Source organism: Pongo abelii, chromosome 12, assembly GCF_028885655.2.
Source record: "Pongo abelii isolate AG06213 chromosome 12, NHGRI_mPonAbe1-v2.0_pri, whole genome shotgun sequence".
In the NCBI taxonomy this organism is placed as follows: Eukaryota; Metazoa; Chordata; class Mammalia; order Primates; family Hominidae; genus Pongo; species Pongo abelii.
The window spans coordinates 97949335-97967434 of record NC_071997.2 but is presented as its reverse complement, the minus strand read 5'-3'; the positions used below and the strand labels follow the sequence as shown (position 1 = coordinate 97967434).

The 18100-nt window shown below is 35.1% G+C and overlaps 1 long non-coding RNA gene across 1 annotated transcript in view; it reads left to right on the top strand.

The window, feature by feature from the left end:
• Positions 1 to 18100, top strand: part of LOC129057595 (uncharacterized) — a 50803-nt gene that overhangs the window by 22602 nt on the left and 10101 nt on the right. The window lies entirely within an intron of this gene.

The window sequence follows — 18100 nt, the reverse complement described above, 5'->3', positions numbered from 1 at the left end:
TAGATTTTACTGCTGGAAGGCAGTGACCATACAATATCAAATGAACAAATACATTTACACTTGTTTGCTGTTAATAGTCTTAGGAACCATATTTCAATTCAATTAATAACTATGTTATTTTTCTTTTCTTCTTTAAAAAAATCTCTCTAGTTAATTCTATGCAACTCTGAGAATATTTTTAAGATTTTTAAGGCTCCTGCCTTTAGATAACTTGAATTCTCTTTGATTACTTACGGTACTCATGTAAAACTATCAAATATGACACAGTTCATTTCAATCCTTGCCTTACTAGTAGCAGTTCTGGCATCAGGGACTGCTTTATTCGAAAGCCTTAAGTTAAGACAACACGATCAGTTTGACAGCTTGTACGCTCATTGTCTTGGTAAAATGTTCCATGTGATTGGCTTAGGAATTTTTCTGATGGACAAGTAAGCCAAAGTTGAAGGTTTTCTTGCTTTCAGAGTTTGTTTTGTATTTGCTTGGGCTTGTTTTTATTTTTTATAATATTTTTGTGGATCTCCTGACCTCTTAGTTCTTGAATTTACTTCAAACCACGGCTGCTGTCAAATACATAAGCAAGCAGACATCCTGACTCTGTGAAGCAAGAAAAATGATTCCTCTGTGAATTTATTGCCTCAAAAACACAAAATTTGGGATTATGCTTGCTATTTCTTATTTTTTTCAAGGCAATTTATTATCGACATTTGATAGAAGAAACATTTTACAGTTTACTTGCAAATAGTTATGACATATAGACAAGACTGAAAAGATATTCCAATTAAACAGAGAAAAATGATTAAAATATTTCAATAATAATTTCTTTTTTTTTTTTTTTTTTTTGGCACTGAGTCTTGCTCTGTCACCCAGGCTGGAGTGCAGTGACCCGATCTCGGCTCACTGCAAGCTCTGCCTCCCAGGTTCATGCCATTATCCTGCCTCAGCCTCCCAAGTAGCTGGGACTACAGGTGCCCGCCACCACGCCCGGCTAATTTTTTGTATTTTTAGTAGTGTCGGGGTTTCACCGTGTTGACCAGGCGCGGTGGCTCACGCCTGTAATCCCAGCACTTTGGGAGGCTGAGGCGGTCGGATCACGAGGTCAGAAGATTGAATAATTTCTTTTTAATGGGAGAAATGACACATGAGATAAAATTCTTTACTACTTTGTGGTTCAAAGAACCCTAAAAGGATTGAGAGGCCTGGCTTCTACTCTTCATTCTGACACTGACACGATATAAAATCAGCCATTTGGCCCTTTGGAATTCAGTTTTCTCACTTCCTTTTAAAATGAAGAGCTTAGGGTAGATTATTTTTAAAGTACAATTTATGCTGTTCCTCTACAATTACCATTTGTTCATTACTTAATATGCAAGAAAGTAGACTTAACTCATACCGTCTCTTTTTTTTTTTTAATTTCAACTTTTATTTTAGATTCAGGGGGTACATGTGCAGGTTTGAGCCTTCTAATGATCCTAGGGAAAAGGCTTTTCCAGCATCTCCATTTTACAGAGAATAAACCATGGCAGAAATGAGGTGAACATCTGGTTTAGGGTAACACAGCTGGGCAGCAACGGAGCCAGGAATCCACTTGATTCTGTGTGACTCCAGTTTCTCTCCACTGTATAATCCTACTCTTGTAGGAGGTAGTATAGTATCTTCCTTAAATGCATGTATCCTGGAACTAGCCTGCCTGGAGGCAGCCTGGCCTGCTATGCAATCCTTAAGAAGTGATTCTAGTCTAGGCCCTGTGCCTCAGTTTTATGGTAAAAGGCGAAAATAATTGTTTTTGCTTCATATGGTTATTGTAAGGTTTCAAAAAATTAATATACATAAGTCACTTACGATAATGCCTGCTATAAAAGCATGCCTTCAGTGTTACTCACTGCTATTATTCTTAACTTTATTCTTACTTCAGAAAGAGAGTCCTATTGGTTACAGTGTTCACTATTCAGGTGATGGGTACCCTAAAATTCTAGACTTCACTTCTATGCTATATATGCATATAAGAAACCTGCACTTGTGCCCTCTAAACATGTAACAATAAATACTTAAAAAAAAAAAAAAGAGAGCCATGAGATTAAAATCACCTCATATATAGACGTGGTTTGATTGCATCAAATATGTCTTTTTATTACTGTTCACTTCGCATGACAATAGTCCATTTCTTGTTTTAAATGGAATTCTGCAAATCAAATGGAATTTCAATCTTCCCATAATAGCCTTGCAGATTTGATCAAAAAATTAAAATAGAAAATTGCTTTAAGCTAGAATAACTTTACCTGGGCTTCTAACTCTTGTCAATTACATGACAATGTTTATTGCATTGGTGAATCATTTATGAGTAATAGACATCCAATTGAATAACACCGCATAATGAGGACTGTTTCAAAGAGTAATATATAGTATGCCCATGTGCATACAACTGGAATGAAATTCAGTACACCTGTGTGTCACTCCTAACTCTGCCCTTCCATTCTAATAAATAGAAAAAAAAAAAATCTCTCAGTCTTTATGGGGTTAAATTTCTTTATCTTTAAATTAAATATCTACTTTTTATTAGGGCTATTTTGAAAGTTAAATAAGATAACATCTATATATAGTGTTCCATAAAGTGTAAACCTCTCTTCAAAACTAAACTACATTTTTATTGAAACAGTCCTTAATTTTAAAAGCTCTGCTTTAAATTCAGCCTGATTTTACAATGGCCTTTCATAATACAACAGTTTCTGATTCTGGATGCTTATATTACTGTGCTTGTCTCTTATAAGAGATCAAGCACATCAGTGTTTCTAGGGTTACATACATTATCTTCTGCAGTGGAGGCTTAGTGCAAGAACCCACATATATGAGGGCAAAGGGCATCACCTCACAAATTACGTTGTTCTCTCATACTTCCAGAATGTGAAATGAACTTAGAATAATACAATAAGACCCAGGAGCCTGCCTTTTCTTTGCTCACTGAATATTCCAAAAAAGCCACAAACCACTGCTCAATGAAATAAAAGAGGATACAAACAAATGGAAGAACATTCCATGCTTATGGGTAGGAAGGATCAATATTGTGAAAATGGCCATACTGCCCAAGGTAGTTTATAGATTCAATGCCATCCCCATCAAGCTACCAATGACTTTCTTCACAGAATTGGAAAAAACTACTTTAAAGTTCATGTGGAACCAAAAAAGAGCCCGCATCGCCAAGTCAATCCTAAGCCAAAAGAACAGAGCTGGAGGCATCATGCTACTTGACTTCAAACTATACTACAAGGCTACAGTAACCAAAACAGCATGGTACTGGTACCAAAACAGAGATATAGATCAATGGAACAGAACAGAGCCCTCAAAAATAACGCCGCATATATACAACTATCTGATCTTTGACAAAACTGAGAAAAACAAGAAATGGGGAAAGGATTCCCTATTTCATAAATGATGCTGGGAAAACTGGCTACCCACATGCAGAAAGCTGAAACTGGATTCCTTCTTTACACCTTATACAAAAATTAATTCAAGATGGATTAAAGACTTAAACGTTAGACCTAAAACCATAAAAACCCTAGAAGAAAACCTAGGCATTACCATTCAGGACATAGGCATGGGCAAGGACTTCATGTCTAAAACACCAAAAGCAATGGCAACAAAAGCCAAAATTGACAAATGGGATCTAATTCAACTAAAGAGCTTCTGCACAGCGAAAGAAACTACCATCAGAGTGAACAGGCAACCTACAGAATGGGAGAAAATTTTTGCAACCTACTCATCTGACAAAGGGCTAATATCCAGAATCTACAATGAACTCAAACAAATTTACAAGAAAAAAAACAAACAACCCCATCAAAAAGTGGGCAAAGGATATGAACAGACACTTCTCAAAAGAAGACATTTATGCAGCCAAAAGACACAGGAAAAAATGCTCATCATCACTGGCCATCAGAGAAATGCAAATCAAAACCACAATGAGATACCATCTCACACCAGTTAGAATGGCAATCATTAAAAAGTCAGGAAACAACAGGTGCTGGAGAGGATGTGGAGAAATAGGAACACTTTTACACTGTTGGTGGGACTGTAAACTAGTTCAACCTTTGTGGAAGTCAGTGTGGCGATTCCTCAGGGATCTAGAACTAGAAATACCATTGGACCCAGCCATCCCATTACTGGGTATATACCCAAAGGACTATAAATCATGCTGCTATAAAGACACATGCACACGTATGTTTATTGCGGCACTATTCACAATAGCAAAGACTTGGAACCAACCCAAATGTCCAACAATGATAGACTGGATTAAGAAAATGTGGCACATATACACCATGGAATACTATGCAGCCATAAAAAATGATGAGTTCATGTCCTTTGTAGGGACATGGATGAAATTGGAAATCATCATTCTCAGTAAACTATCGCAAGGACAAAAAACCAAACACCACATGTTCTCACTCATAGATGGGAATTGAACAATGAGAACACATGGACACAGGAGGGGGAACATCACACTCTGGGGACTGTTGTGGGGTGGGGCGAGTGGGGAGGGATAGCATTGGGAGATATACCTAATGCTGAATGACGAGTTAATGGGTGCAGCACACCAGCATGGCACATGTATACATATGTAACTAACCTGCACATTGTGCACATGTACCCTAAAACTTAAAGTATAATAAAAACAAAAAAAGAAAATAAAAAAAAAAGAAATACGATAAAGGATCTGGGAATTATATGTTATGATGAATGAGTAAAAGGATAAAACAATTTAAACGAAAACTTTAAATAAATACATTTAATGTAAAAAAAAAAAAAAAAAAAAGAGTTTGTTAATGGGCTGCCACTCTGTGAAGAACAACTCAGGCAGAATTTGCTCTTTAGCCTCCCTCTGTCTACCTTGCAATAGGGCAAGCTGTAACAATGATAGCTGCTTTATGTATAATAGAAACTGTTGGCCATTTTCTCTTAATTGAGTATATGACCAAGGCTTGATGTGGGTGAATTACTTCTTCACTTTCTCTGGCACATCCTCTTAGAGGTTTATTTTTTTCTAAATCCCATTTCTTAATCATAGCCCCCAATTCTATTAATTATTTTTCAACACTGTACATTAAAACAAGTGAACATGCCAAAATTGATTGATTGAAAACAATTCAGCCATACTTTCTCTTGATTCTGAATCAGCAAGATATCTAAAGGAACCTCTGGAGTTAAGCTTCATGCCTGATATCCAATTCCAAGAACCAAAACTATGCTAGAACGTCCTGGACCTAGGTTTTTTGTCCCCCCCCAAAGTTAGATTGATGTATTCTGAGGCATCACATGTCTATGCCCTGGACCAAATATAATTACTCATCTTGGAATACAGCCAGATACATTTGCTATTGAAAGTTTAATGTCAAGTGGCAAGAGATTTCCATCTACTTTCATTTGAAAAGTTCTTGGGCATGTGTGAGTCATCTTATCTGTTTCTGGAAATAACACTACAATATTTCAATTTTGTTTTTCAATTAACTATTTTCCATCATATTGTCTACATAATTCTATTGCAAATATATTGTTTAAAATCAAATCTGGAAATAACCTATATTCAAGGTTGTTTCTTGTTTCTCTGAGAGTTTCTGGAGGAAGAGATGTACCTTTGTAGTTTAATTGAATTTTAATCCAATATAATAATATCATGCTTGTAATTGTCAGGGATTCCAAGACTGGGTTAAATAAGCACCTTTTATGAACTTAAAAAAAAGATCTGTGGACCATTAACTTTTATAATCGAGTTTTAAAATAGCACATGTACAATCAAAAGTGTTGTTTTACTTCTTATTTATGGGTAATTTTATTACTACATGATTTTGGAAAATAATAGAAACCACTGGAGAAACCATATGTCTAAAAAAAGAAATAATTTATTAACGCATTTCGTGTGTATTTGGTCATAATGCATATTCTAATGACTTTATAAAATTAATTTAAAGACCAACCCCTGAGAAGCCAATAAGTAATAAGAACTTGATTGTAGAAAGGCATATTTCATCTGGTAAACATTAGAATTAACTATTATTGTTTTGACTATTGTGGTTGAATGACTTATATGTAAACACTAAATTAAGTTTTCTTTTTACCAAGATTGAACCCTGATGTAGGGAAATAAATATGTCTAGATTTATTTCCCTATTTATATGTATGTAGGGAAATAAATATGTCTAGATTACATAACTGAGATGGCCTCACCCATTATCTCTTAGGTAATTCAGATTTGTTGCTTCTCAGCTGACACTGAAAATATTTTCCCAGTGACTATATCCTGGTCCTCAACCTGGACCCATGGATCCTTTTTAGCAATGCCACTTAGCTCCAAAATCTCTGTTTCCCCAGTGCTTATTTCAGAGTCCACCTTGCAAGTATTCTCACTGCTGACCTTGAATGTTTTCTCTCAGTATCTTACTCTAGACTTTTTGCTCTTGTGGCCACACCCATCGCTGCTTCAGTTGTCTTGTTAGGCTTCTAAAGGAAAAGATAAGGGGTTATGGGAATCGATTTTGAGAAGGCCTGCCCCATCAGTTTTCTAGACACACTCAGATGTACATCAATTATAATTTAGGCCTGAGCAAAGACAGATGTTACTGTTTCCAGAGAATTATTAACCAATTCAATAGCATGCAGTGTTATATTACATACCATACAGGTAGATAATGGTCCTTGCCAGGCCTATTTGAACTTATCCTAGTGCCTTCCACAGTATACTGTTCATATGTAAGAAATAAACCTATGCTGAATGATTTAATAAAGGCTGTTTTGAAACTGTTAAGACCAACACTGAAATGTACATCATTCATATAACTCATATATTTATTCAACAGGCATTTGATAAGGACACAATTCATGTCAGCTGCTATATACACATCGTGTCATTGAATCACTACTATGTGACTTAAAGAGGTTAGGACACAAACCTAAAGTCACACAGCAAATAAGATATGAATCAGGTCACTAATTCAGGACTGTTTAACTTAAAACCCTATGCTTATTTTGCTCTATCTCATTTCATTTTACATTGCTTAAAGAGATGCAAAAACAGTAGAATAATAAAATTATTGAGAATGAGAATAGTTAACACATTAAATTCTTTCAATGTGCTATTCTAATGTATCGGTTTTACATTATTTATGTTATGCAATATTTACAAGAATACCCTGTAATAAATATTATTATTGTTCCTTTAATACACATCATAAGTTAAGCCTCAGAGAATCAAGTCATATGCCGAAAACGTTAATGGCAAAACTAAATTTTATCCCCTGGCTGCCTTATCTCAAATTCACAAGTTTAACCATAAGGGTAAACATGAATGGGACAAAAGACTATCTATCAAAATAAGATTGGAGATGAATTGTTTACAAGGGAAGATTTTAATCAAGGTAAGTACATAAACTGAGAGAGTTCATAGAGTTTAGCTACAAATGTGCTATATCTATATATGATGAGAAGTACTCCATCCTACCTTGATAATCCTGACAGAGGTTTTCTTTAGGGGAGGTTACATTTTGAAATCATTTATGAAAATCCAGCTCTTCGGAGGGAATTGGGTCAACTTACATAACCAGTTCTATGTAAATGCTTTAACATAGAAGATAAATGAATGGATAAAAGCATTTGTAATATTAGACCTTTGTCAGATGGATAAATTGCAAAAATATGCTCCCATTCTGTAGGTTGGCTGTCCACTCTGATGATAGTTTATTTTGCTGTACAGAAGCTTTTTAGTTTAATTAGATCCAGTTTGTCAGTTTTGGCTTTTGTTGCAATTGCTTTTGGTGTTTTCGCCATGAAGTCTTTGCTCATGCCTAAGCCCTGAATGGTACTGCCTAGGTTTTCTTCCAGGGTTTTTATGGTTTTACGTTTTATGTTTAAGTCTTTAACTCATCTTGAGTTAATTTTTGTATAAGGCATAAGGAAGGGGTCCAATTTCAGTTTTCTGCATAAGGCTCTCCAGGTTTCCCAGCACCATTTATTAAATAGGGAATCATTTTCCCACTGCTTGTTTTTGTCAGGTTTGTTGAAGATCAGATGGTTGCAGAATCTACAAGGAACTTAAACAAATTTACAAGAAAAAAACAACCCCATTAAAAAGTGGGTGAAGGAAGTAAACAGACCCTTCTCATAAGAAGACATTTACATGGCCAATGTACATATGAAAAAAACCTCATCATCACTGGTCATTAGAGAAATGCAAATCAAAACCACAGTGAGATACCATCTCACGCCAGTTAAAATGGCAATCATTAAAAATTCTGGAAACAACAGATGCTGGCAAGGATGCTGAGAAATAGGATCACTTTTACACTGTTGCTGGGAGTGTAAATTAGTTCAACCATTGTGGAAGACAGTGTGGCGATTCTTCAAGGATCTAGAACCAGAAATACCATTTGACCCAGCAATCCCATTACTGGGTATATACGCAAAAGATTATACGTCATTCCACTAAAAGGACATATGCACATAAATGTTTATTACAGCACTATTTACAATAGCAAAGACTTGGAACCAACCCAAATGCCCATCAATGATAAACTGGATAAATAAAATATGGCACATATACACCATGTAATACTATGCACCATAAAAAAGAATGAGTTCATGTCCTTTGCAGGGACATGGATGAAGCTGGAAACCATCATCCTCAGCAAACTAACACAGGAACAGAAAACCAAATGCCACATGTTCTCACTCATAAGTGGGAGCTGAACCGTGAGAACACATGGACACAGGGAGGGGAACATCACACACCAGGGCCTATTGGTGGGTGAGGGGAAAGAGGAGGGAGAGCATCAGGACAAATACCTAATGCAAGCTGAGCCTAAAACCTATGATGGGTTGATAGGTGCAGCAAACCACCATGGCACATGTATACTTGTGTAACAAATCTGCACGTTCAGCACATGTATCCCAAAACTTAAAGTTTAAAAAAAAAAAAAAAGAAAAGAAAAAGCATTTGGAATTACTTTGGATAAAGAAGTTTTCTAGAACCACAGTGAAAATGGGAAGATTCAATGAAGGAATTAGATATAGATTAAGATTTTTGAGGGGTTTTAAGAGCATCCGGATTCTATAGCATGCTTCTAAGAAAAAGGTGTCTACCTTAACTAATACCTTCACCTGTTTTTATATAATAGAATGCTATTGTTACAATCAACACAAGAGATTAAAACATTTCTTAAGATTATTTTTCCAGGATGTAACTTAAAGGCAAATGTGCAAAGGATAAAATTAAGCAGCTTTGACCAATGTAACTTAATTTACATTTATTTGATTAGTATTTCCAACTTAAGTTCACGTTAAAGGAGAACATTTTTATTTATGCATAAAAATATATATCTCATTGTAAAGGTTAATAACGTAGAAAATATGGCAGCAGTTTTCTTCAGTATTGGCTGGGTGTTATATGGAGGAATATCCTACTACTGCCAACTTTAAAGTTCATCACTATTGCCTTTTGAGTGTTGTTGAACTAAATGAAAAGGCTCTAGAAAATTTTTATAATGAGAATTTTCTTATGCATGTTACTTACACTTGGATGAAGTGATTTTACTTATCTTTACTCATAAAATGGTAATGTTTGAGAAGTCTTCCTTTGAGAGGATATAAACATTTTTTTTTTTAAGATAAGGGAGAATGGCTTTTCAAAGGATCCTCATGTTTCAATCACTCACCGAAACTTTCACAGAAATTATACCAGCTATGTCAACGCTGAAATACCTCCAACATCATCAACTATGTTAGGGTCTGAGGAATGTGTAGAATAAATAACATTGTTTAATTGAAAGAGTCCTGAAATTTTGATTTTTATTTTAGATTCAGGGGGTATATATGCAGTTTTGTTATACAGCTATATTGCCTGACGCTGAAGTTTGGGTTAGGTTGATCCCGTTGCTCAGGTAGTAAGAATAGTATCCAATAGTTAGTTCTCAACCCTTGACCCTCTACCTTCTTCCATCCCCTGGTAGTCCCCAGTGTCTATTGTTGTTATCTTTATGTTAATGAGTATACACAATGTTTAGCTCCCACTTATAAGTGATAACAGGCAGTATTTGGTTTTCTCTTCTGTGCTTATTCACTTAAGATAATGGCCTTCAGCTGCATCCATGTTGCTGCAAAGGACACGATTTGTTATTTTTGTTTACTTATTTTTTTGAGATGCAGGCTCACCCTGTCACCCAGGCTGGAGTGCAATGGTGCAATCTTGGCTCACTGCAACCTTCGCCTCCTGGGTTCAAATGATTCTCCTGACTCAGCCTCCCAAGTAGCTGGGATTACAGGCACCCACCACCATATCCAGCTAATTTTTGTATTTTTAGTAGAGACGGGGTTTCATCACGTTGGCTAGGCTAGTCTTGAACTCCCGACCTGGTGATCTGCCCACCTCGGCCTCCCAAAGTACTGGGATTAAAGGTGTGAGACACCACGCCGGGCCGATCTGTTATTTTTTATGGCTGTGTAGTATTCCATGGTATATACAAGCCACATTTTCTTTATTCAGTCCACTATTGATGGGAACCTAGGTTGATTCCATGTCTTTGATATTTTGAATAGTGCTGTCATGAATATATGAGTGCATGTGTGTTTTTGGTTGAATGATTTATTTTAGTTGAACAATTTTTTAATGCACTCAGTAATGGGATCGCTGGGCCAAATGGTAGTTCTGTTTTAAGTTGTTTGAGAAACCTCCAAACTCTTTTCCACAGTCGCTAAACTAATTTACATTCCCACTAAAGGTGTAAGCATTCTCTTTTCTCTGTAGCCTCACCAGCATCTGTTGTTTTTTGATTTTTTTAAAATAATAGTCACTCTGACTGGTTAAGCTACACTGTTTTAAAACATTGATTACTATTTTTTTATCTTTGTCCATCTTTTAAATATATATATATATATACACACACACACACACACTGGAGCTTTGATTACAGAAACTACAACTAGCAACATTGTAAGACATTTCAAAAGAGTATCACACTAGTATTCACCTTCTAAGGAAGACTTCATTTAATGGATAATTATACCTGTAACAAATGGAAATATTCAATTACCTGTTTTGGGTTCCTCATTAAAGTCAATGACAATTTACTCAGGAAAAACATATAAAGTAATATGATTCCACATATCTAATATAGTACCAACAGCTAGCAATCAGGTAGGATAAGTATCACATCTCAAAACTCCATTTCCCAAGCCTCCATTCATCACTTCTGATAAACACAATCTCCAAGTAAAAATCAAGTGCTTGTATTAATAGAAATACAACCCCCAAAGTGTTCTTTAACCTTGTGTTTCAATTGGACTGCTACCTATAAGCCTATCTTACATAGAGAGTGTGAATTTTCAATAGCAAAGACTTGGAACCAACCCAAATGTCCATCAATGATAGACTGGATTAAGAAAATGTGGCACACGTACACCATGGAATACTATGCAGCCATGAAAAAGGATGAGTTCATGTCCTTTGCAGCGACATGGATGAAGCTGGAAACAATCATTCTCAGCAAACTAACACAGGAACAGAAAACCAAATACCGCATGTTCTCACTCATAAGTGGGAGTTAAACAATGAGAGCACATGGACACAGGGAGGGGAACATCACACACTGGGGCCTGTCGGGGGGTGGGGGGCTGGGGGAGGGATAGCATTAGGACAAATACCTAATGTAAATGATGAGTTGATGGGTGTGGCAGACCAACATGGCACATGTATACCTATGTATCAAACCTGCACATTGTGCACATGTACCCTAGAGCTTAAAGTATAATAATAAAAAAAGAAAGTGTGAATTTTCTGCCTGCGTGTGTATGTATGTGCATGCATATATATAATATATATCTAATGTATCCCATAAATATATGCACTTACTATGTATACACATATATAGACATGCATATATATATATACCTACTATGTATACAGATATATAGACATACACACACACATATATATGTGCATGCACATACACACGCAGGCAGAAAATTCACACACACACAAATATATATACATATAAAATATTAAACAGTTTATTTTTATTTTCCTGGGTACATAGTAGGTGTATATATCCATGGGGTACATCAGATATTTTGATACAGGCATAGAATGCATAATAATTACCTCAGGGTAAATGGGGTATCCATCACCTCAAGCATTTATCCTTTCTTGTGTTACAAACAACCTGATTATACTTTGTTATTTTAATTAAAATGTACAATAAACTGTAGTCACCCTGTTATGCTGTCAGATACTAGTTTTTATTCATCCTATCTAATTATGTTTTTGTATCTATTAACCATCTCTATTCTCCCATCTGCACTAGCTTTCCCAGCCTCTGGCAACCATCATTCTATTCTTTATCTCCATGACTTCAATTGTTTAAAATTTTTTAGCTCACACAAATAAGTGAGAACATGCAAAGTTTGTCTTTCTGTGCCTGGCTTATTTCATTTAACATAATCATCTCCAGTTTCATCCATGTTGTTACAAACCATCGGGTCTCATTCTTTCTTGTGGCTATAGTACTCTATTGTGTATATGTACCAAATTTTTATTATCCATGAATCTTTTGATGAACAATTAAGTTGCTTCCAAATCTCGGCTATTCTTAATAGTGCTGCAGTAAATATGGGAGTGCAAATATTTCTTTGATTTCCAGATTTCCGATTTCCTTTCTGTATAACTAGCAGTGGGGTTGCTGCATCATACTGGTAGTTCTAATTTTAGATTCTTGAAGAACCCCCAAACTGTTTTCAATAGTGGTTGTACTAATTTGCATTTCTATGAACAGTGCAAGAAGGTACCCTTTTCTCCACATCCTCACCAGCATTTGTTATTGCCTGTCTTTTGGAAATAAGCTGGGGTATTTTAACTTTTAACTGGGATAAATTGGTACCTCATCAGTTTTGGTTTGTATTTCTCTGATGATCAATGATGTTGAGCACCTTTTCATACACATGCTTGCCATTTGTGTATCTTCTTTTTAGAAATGTCTATTCAGAACTTTTGCCCATTTTTAAATGAGAATATTAGTTTTTTTCTTATTGAGTTGTTTGAGCTCCTTATACATTCTGGTTAATCCCTTGTCAGATGGATAGTTTGCAAATATTTCTCTCCCATTCTGTGGGTTGTGTCTTCACTTTGTTGATTGCTTTCTTTGCTGTGCAGAAGCTTTTTAACTTGAGGTGATCCCATTTGTCCAGTTTTGCTTTGGTTGCTTACGCTTGTGGGGTATTACTCAAAAAAAAAAACCTCTGCCCAGGCTAATGTTCTGGAGAGCTTCCCCAACATTTTTTTGTAGTGGTTTCATAGCTTGAGCTCTCAGATTTGAGTATTTAATCCATTTTGGTTTGATTTTTGTCTATGATGAGAGGTAGTGGTCTAATGTCATTATTTTGCATACGGATATCCAATTATTTCAGCCCTATTTACTGAAGACTGTCCTTTCTCCAATGTGTGCTCTTGGCACCTTTGTAAAAAATGAGTTCACTATAGATGTATGGGTTTATGTCTGGGTTCTCTATTCTGATCCATTGGTCTGTAAGTTTGTTTTTATTCCCGTATCATGCTGTTTGGTTTAGTGTAGCTCTGTAGTATAATTTGAAGTCAGATAATGTAATTCTTCCAGTTTTATTCTTCTTGCTCAGGATGGTTTTTACTATTCCGTGTTTTTTGTGGTCCCATGTAAATTTTAGAATTATTTTTTCTATTTCTGTGAATAATCATTCATATTTTAATAGAGAGATTGATTTGAATCTCTAGATTGCTTTGGACAGTGTGGATACTTTAACTGTATTGCTTCTTCCAACCCATAAACATAGAATATTTTTCAATTTTTTTGTTATAATACATACTACTTTCCTCTGGCTATCATTTCTAAAGACCGTAAAGACTATCCAGGTAGGTTAAAATAGCCAAAAGTAACATCTGGCCCTTCTTAATGATCTCATTCCATCCTCACTCCCTTAGATTAAGATACTGTTGCAGATTAGGTCATGGCAATTCCATCAACTTAATCACAAAGAAGTTACTACTTAACTCTTTAATCTTTTCAGTTTTTCTTCTCTAGATTTTGCTTTATAGTTCTCTCTTTCTTTAGTTTTTGTGGGACCTTACTTTTCCCTTACCTTTGTGTCCCTTACCTTATGTCCTTTACCTTTCCTTTTTTTAATTTAACATTTATAGATTTTTTTCAATTTATCTGCTTTTTTTAATAAAAAAAATCGTGTACTCAGCCCTCTGCTCTTTTGAATTCATAACTTCTTCAAAATACCTTTATTCAGTGTTCAACTACTATGTGTTTGCTAATCAATAACAATAGACCTATCTCTCACATAATCCAGAACTCTATCTCCAGTGGTCTGTCAGACACCTTTGCTTTCATGTCAAAATGAAATAATTCATGCTAAAATAGAAATAATTAAAACAAACTAACAAAGCAACAACCTTAGCCTTTTAACATTTGTCAGTTTTTAAATGACATCATTAGTCACCAAGTAAGTCACCTAAGACAAATTCACTTTTGTTTTTTTAACAGCACTGTCCTCTACCTTGCCCCATCTGTTGGCCATCAAATTCTGTTGATTCTACAGCTTTGATAGCTTATCAGGTCTGTTTTCTAGAATTCTTGCCACCCACTTAGTTCACACTCCTGAAATTTTTTCAAACAAAATAAGGAATCTCTTATTTTGCTTGGCTGTGATCTTATCCTTATATCCTTTGCCAAACAGGCATAAAAGGCTCCAAATTGCTGCAAATCTCGTATCATTTCCATTAAAATAATCTTAAAGCTCCTTCAGGATTTTATTCAGCATAGAATTTTCATGATATCCATTCAAGATCTGGAACCTGCCCACTGCTCCAGCTTCCTTCTCATGTTTTATGTCTGTGCATTAAACATGCAATTCTTTTGCTTGAAATGTTATTCTCCCTTCCCCATCTTTTTCATCTTTCATCTTTTATTAAAAATTGACCTGGCCGGGCACAGTGGCTTACGCCGGTAATCCCAGAACTTTGGGAGGCTGAGGCCGGCGGATCACGAGGTCAGGAGATCGAGACCATCCTGGCTAACATGGTGAAACCCCGTCTCTACTAAAAACACAAAAAATTAGCCGGGCATGGTGGCGGGCGCCTGTAGTCCCAGCTACTCGGGAGGCTGAGGCAGGAGAATGGCGTGAACCCGGGAGGCGGAGCTTGCAGTGAGCCGAGATCGCACCACTGAACTCCAGCCTGGGCGACAGAGCGAGACTCCGTCTCAAAAAAAAAAAAAAAAAAAAATTAACTTGAACATAGCCTTCAAAAAATATTTCTTAAGCCACAGCCAAATGTCCATAGCCCTTATTTTGTGCTCTCAGAGGATTCTGCATACTCTTCTTACATAAGAGTATGTAAGAAGTATTCACACTTCAATGTGCTCAATCATTCACTTGTCTGTCCTCTTTATGGCCTAAGCTCTTTGAGGGCAGGAGCCCTGCTTTATTTAATTTTAAATCCCTAGCATTTATTATTGAGTCCAGTAAACTGTTAAACAAATATTCATTAAGTAAAGATATAATTGCAAGAAACACACAGAAAATACTTCTATTTTATCTTTCTTGGGAGAGGTGATTACTTTTTATTATACCCTTCCCATTTCTACTGTTACCTATTTCCAATTTTTCTTATAAAATGAGACCTAACCCTAAAAATAATAATATTTTTGAAGGATAGTTAGTCTTTAATTCTCTGAATAGCTAGATATTTACAATTACATAATTTCTTGAAAAACATGTACTGAATTATGCATTCTCAGGAGACATTCATTTAAATAGCTCAGGACACAGCTAAGTTCCCAGGGGAATAAAGTTAAGAACACACACAGGGATTACAATCTCTAGGAGATAATACGTTGCCTACTTCTTCAACAGGGGAATTAGGAAATGAGTTGCATATAGCCTCATTAGGAGGATAGAAAGCTACCATCACTTTTCTAAGAGGTGCTCCGAGCATCTTCTTTCTATTATTTTTTTCTTTTACGTTGTGCAGCTTATGGAAATAGCTATTCTAAATACCATTTAGAATTTCTTTTTGGTGAGAGGCAGTAGTCCTTTCTGAGTTATGATTATTATTAGTTTTACAAACGCCCTCTGGAATCTGTAAAGTTCATTTGTGCATATTATATTAATTCACTAACATAATTTTGTTAATTTACAAATCTGATTGCAAATTTATGAAAAGAAAAAATATACACATACATATACACGTGTGTGCATATATATATACACACACAGAATGTATACACATATGTATACATTCCATATATGTATATATGTAATGCATACACACAGGTAATGCATACACATATGTAATGTATACACATATACACATATGTGTGTGTCTATCTATCTATAGAGAGAATTTGACGAAGCACCAAAGTTGTAAGGCATGAATTCTGTACTAAAGAATTTGGACATTTTTAGGTGTGTGGGGCAGAGGAAGGGAAGATATGCAAACACAGACTAAAATAGGCTAAATGTCCAAGTATCTGGTCTTTAGGTATACTGTTCACTTAGGAACACCTGTACTCAATTTTTATTTCACTCACTCATGAACACTCAATTAGACAGGTTCTAGCATTTTGATTTGTAATCCTCAATGATTACCTTAGACTAAGTACCATAGATAACAAATAGCCAGTTTATAATGGAAAATATTATATTGTTAAAGTGACCTGAAGTTTCTTTTAACAATAAATAAATGTAATGAAATATTTTATAATATATTGTCTGCAAATTAATACACTTTAAACTCAGAATAATTAGGAGTTACAAGATCTGGCCCTAACGACTGAAAGAGTAATTTCGCTTTTGGAGCCTTTCCTAAGGAAAATACCTGGAGTATATTATAAGAAATAGGTTTACACAAGTGATCTTCAAATTAGTGTTATGGTGGCAAACATAATAAAAAATCAGGAAGCAAATAATACTATAGCTAGGCAATGACCAGGCACTAATGCAGCCAATAATATAAAGTTTTCTCTAAGTTTATGCCATAAGAAATGCTTTTGCTATGATAAGTAAAGCATTCAGGAATCAGAAACATCTTTAATGTGTAAGTTTGTTGTAATTAAGCAAAAATACGCATTAAAAGGGCGTTAGTATTAAATAAATTAAACATTTAGGTACCTTTTATCTGAGAATTGTCAAACTTTCAATTCTCTTTTTATTCTAATTTTAAGTATTTTATATTTTTAGAATTATGGATACATATTAAAACTATACTAAAAATAAACTTTATGTTTACAATTACATAAAAATAAATGAAATTTAGTTAATATCTATAAAATCTAACAGCAATTTTTTTCTAACTTCTAGAATGACAATTGCTGGTTCTGTCTTCTAATACGCCAGTAAGTCAAAGGTCACAGAAATTTGAACTTACAGGATTCACTTTGCAGATAGTATTTTATTATAATTTATTTTTTTAAGTTCTGAAACTTCTAAAATAAGTACTATGTAATATTGTGGCCAAATTGCTTATCACATGTTAATAGTCACTTCTTTATCCCTTTTTTGGCAAATATACACCTCCTTCTATCCCAGCTTTAGTGAGTTTAAAGAGAATGAAAATCAAAGTTTCAATCAACACTGATCCAATTGGCTCTCAATTTCCTAGAGAGCAAAGGTAAACCTAATAAGAATGTTACAACTCACTTACAACCAAATTATAAACTACTAACCAATTCGGCTGCCAAAGTTGAAGTGGAGAATCACGTTGGTAACGTGTAGAGGTAAAAACCATCCTTTCTGTGCTAAAATTGCCTATGTTATCATCAAAATTTTAATACTGTTTTTTTGAATAATTCCAACATGTACAATTGCAGAAAACATTTAATGCAAGGTTAGGACAAGAGAAAATATATATGTTAAATTTCTTATACAGTTGATATCAAAATCAATTGATTAATAGCTGCAAGATGATCTGAAAATACAGGGGCCAGGGGTAAGAATGGTTATCAGTTCCACTATGTGCATTTTCCAAAGTCACAAGAATATTATTTCCTTTTTAAGAACTTTCCATCTTTGACAAACTTGTAACATATAAAGCTTCAAT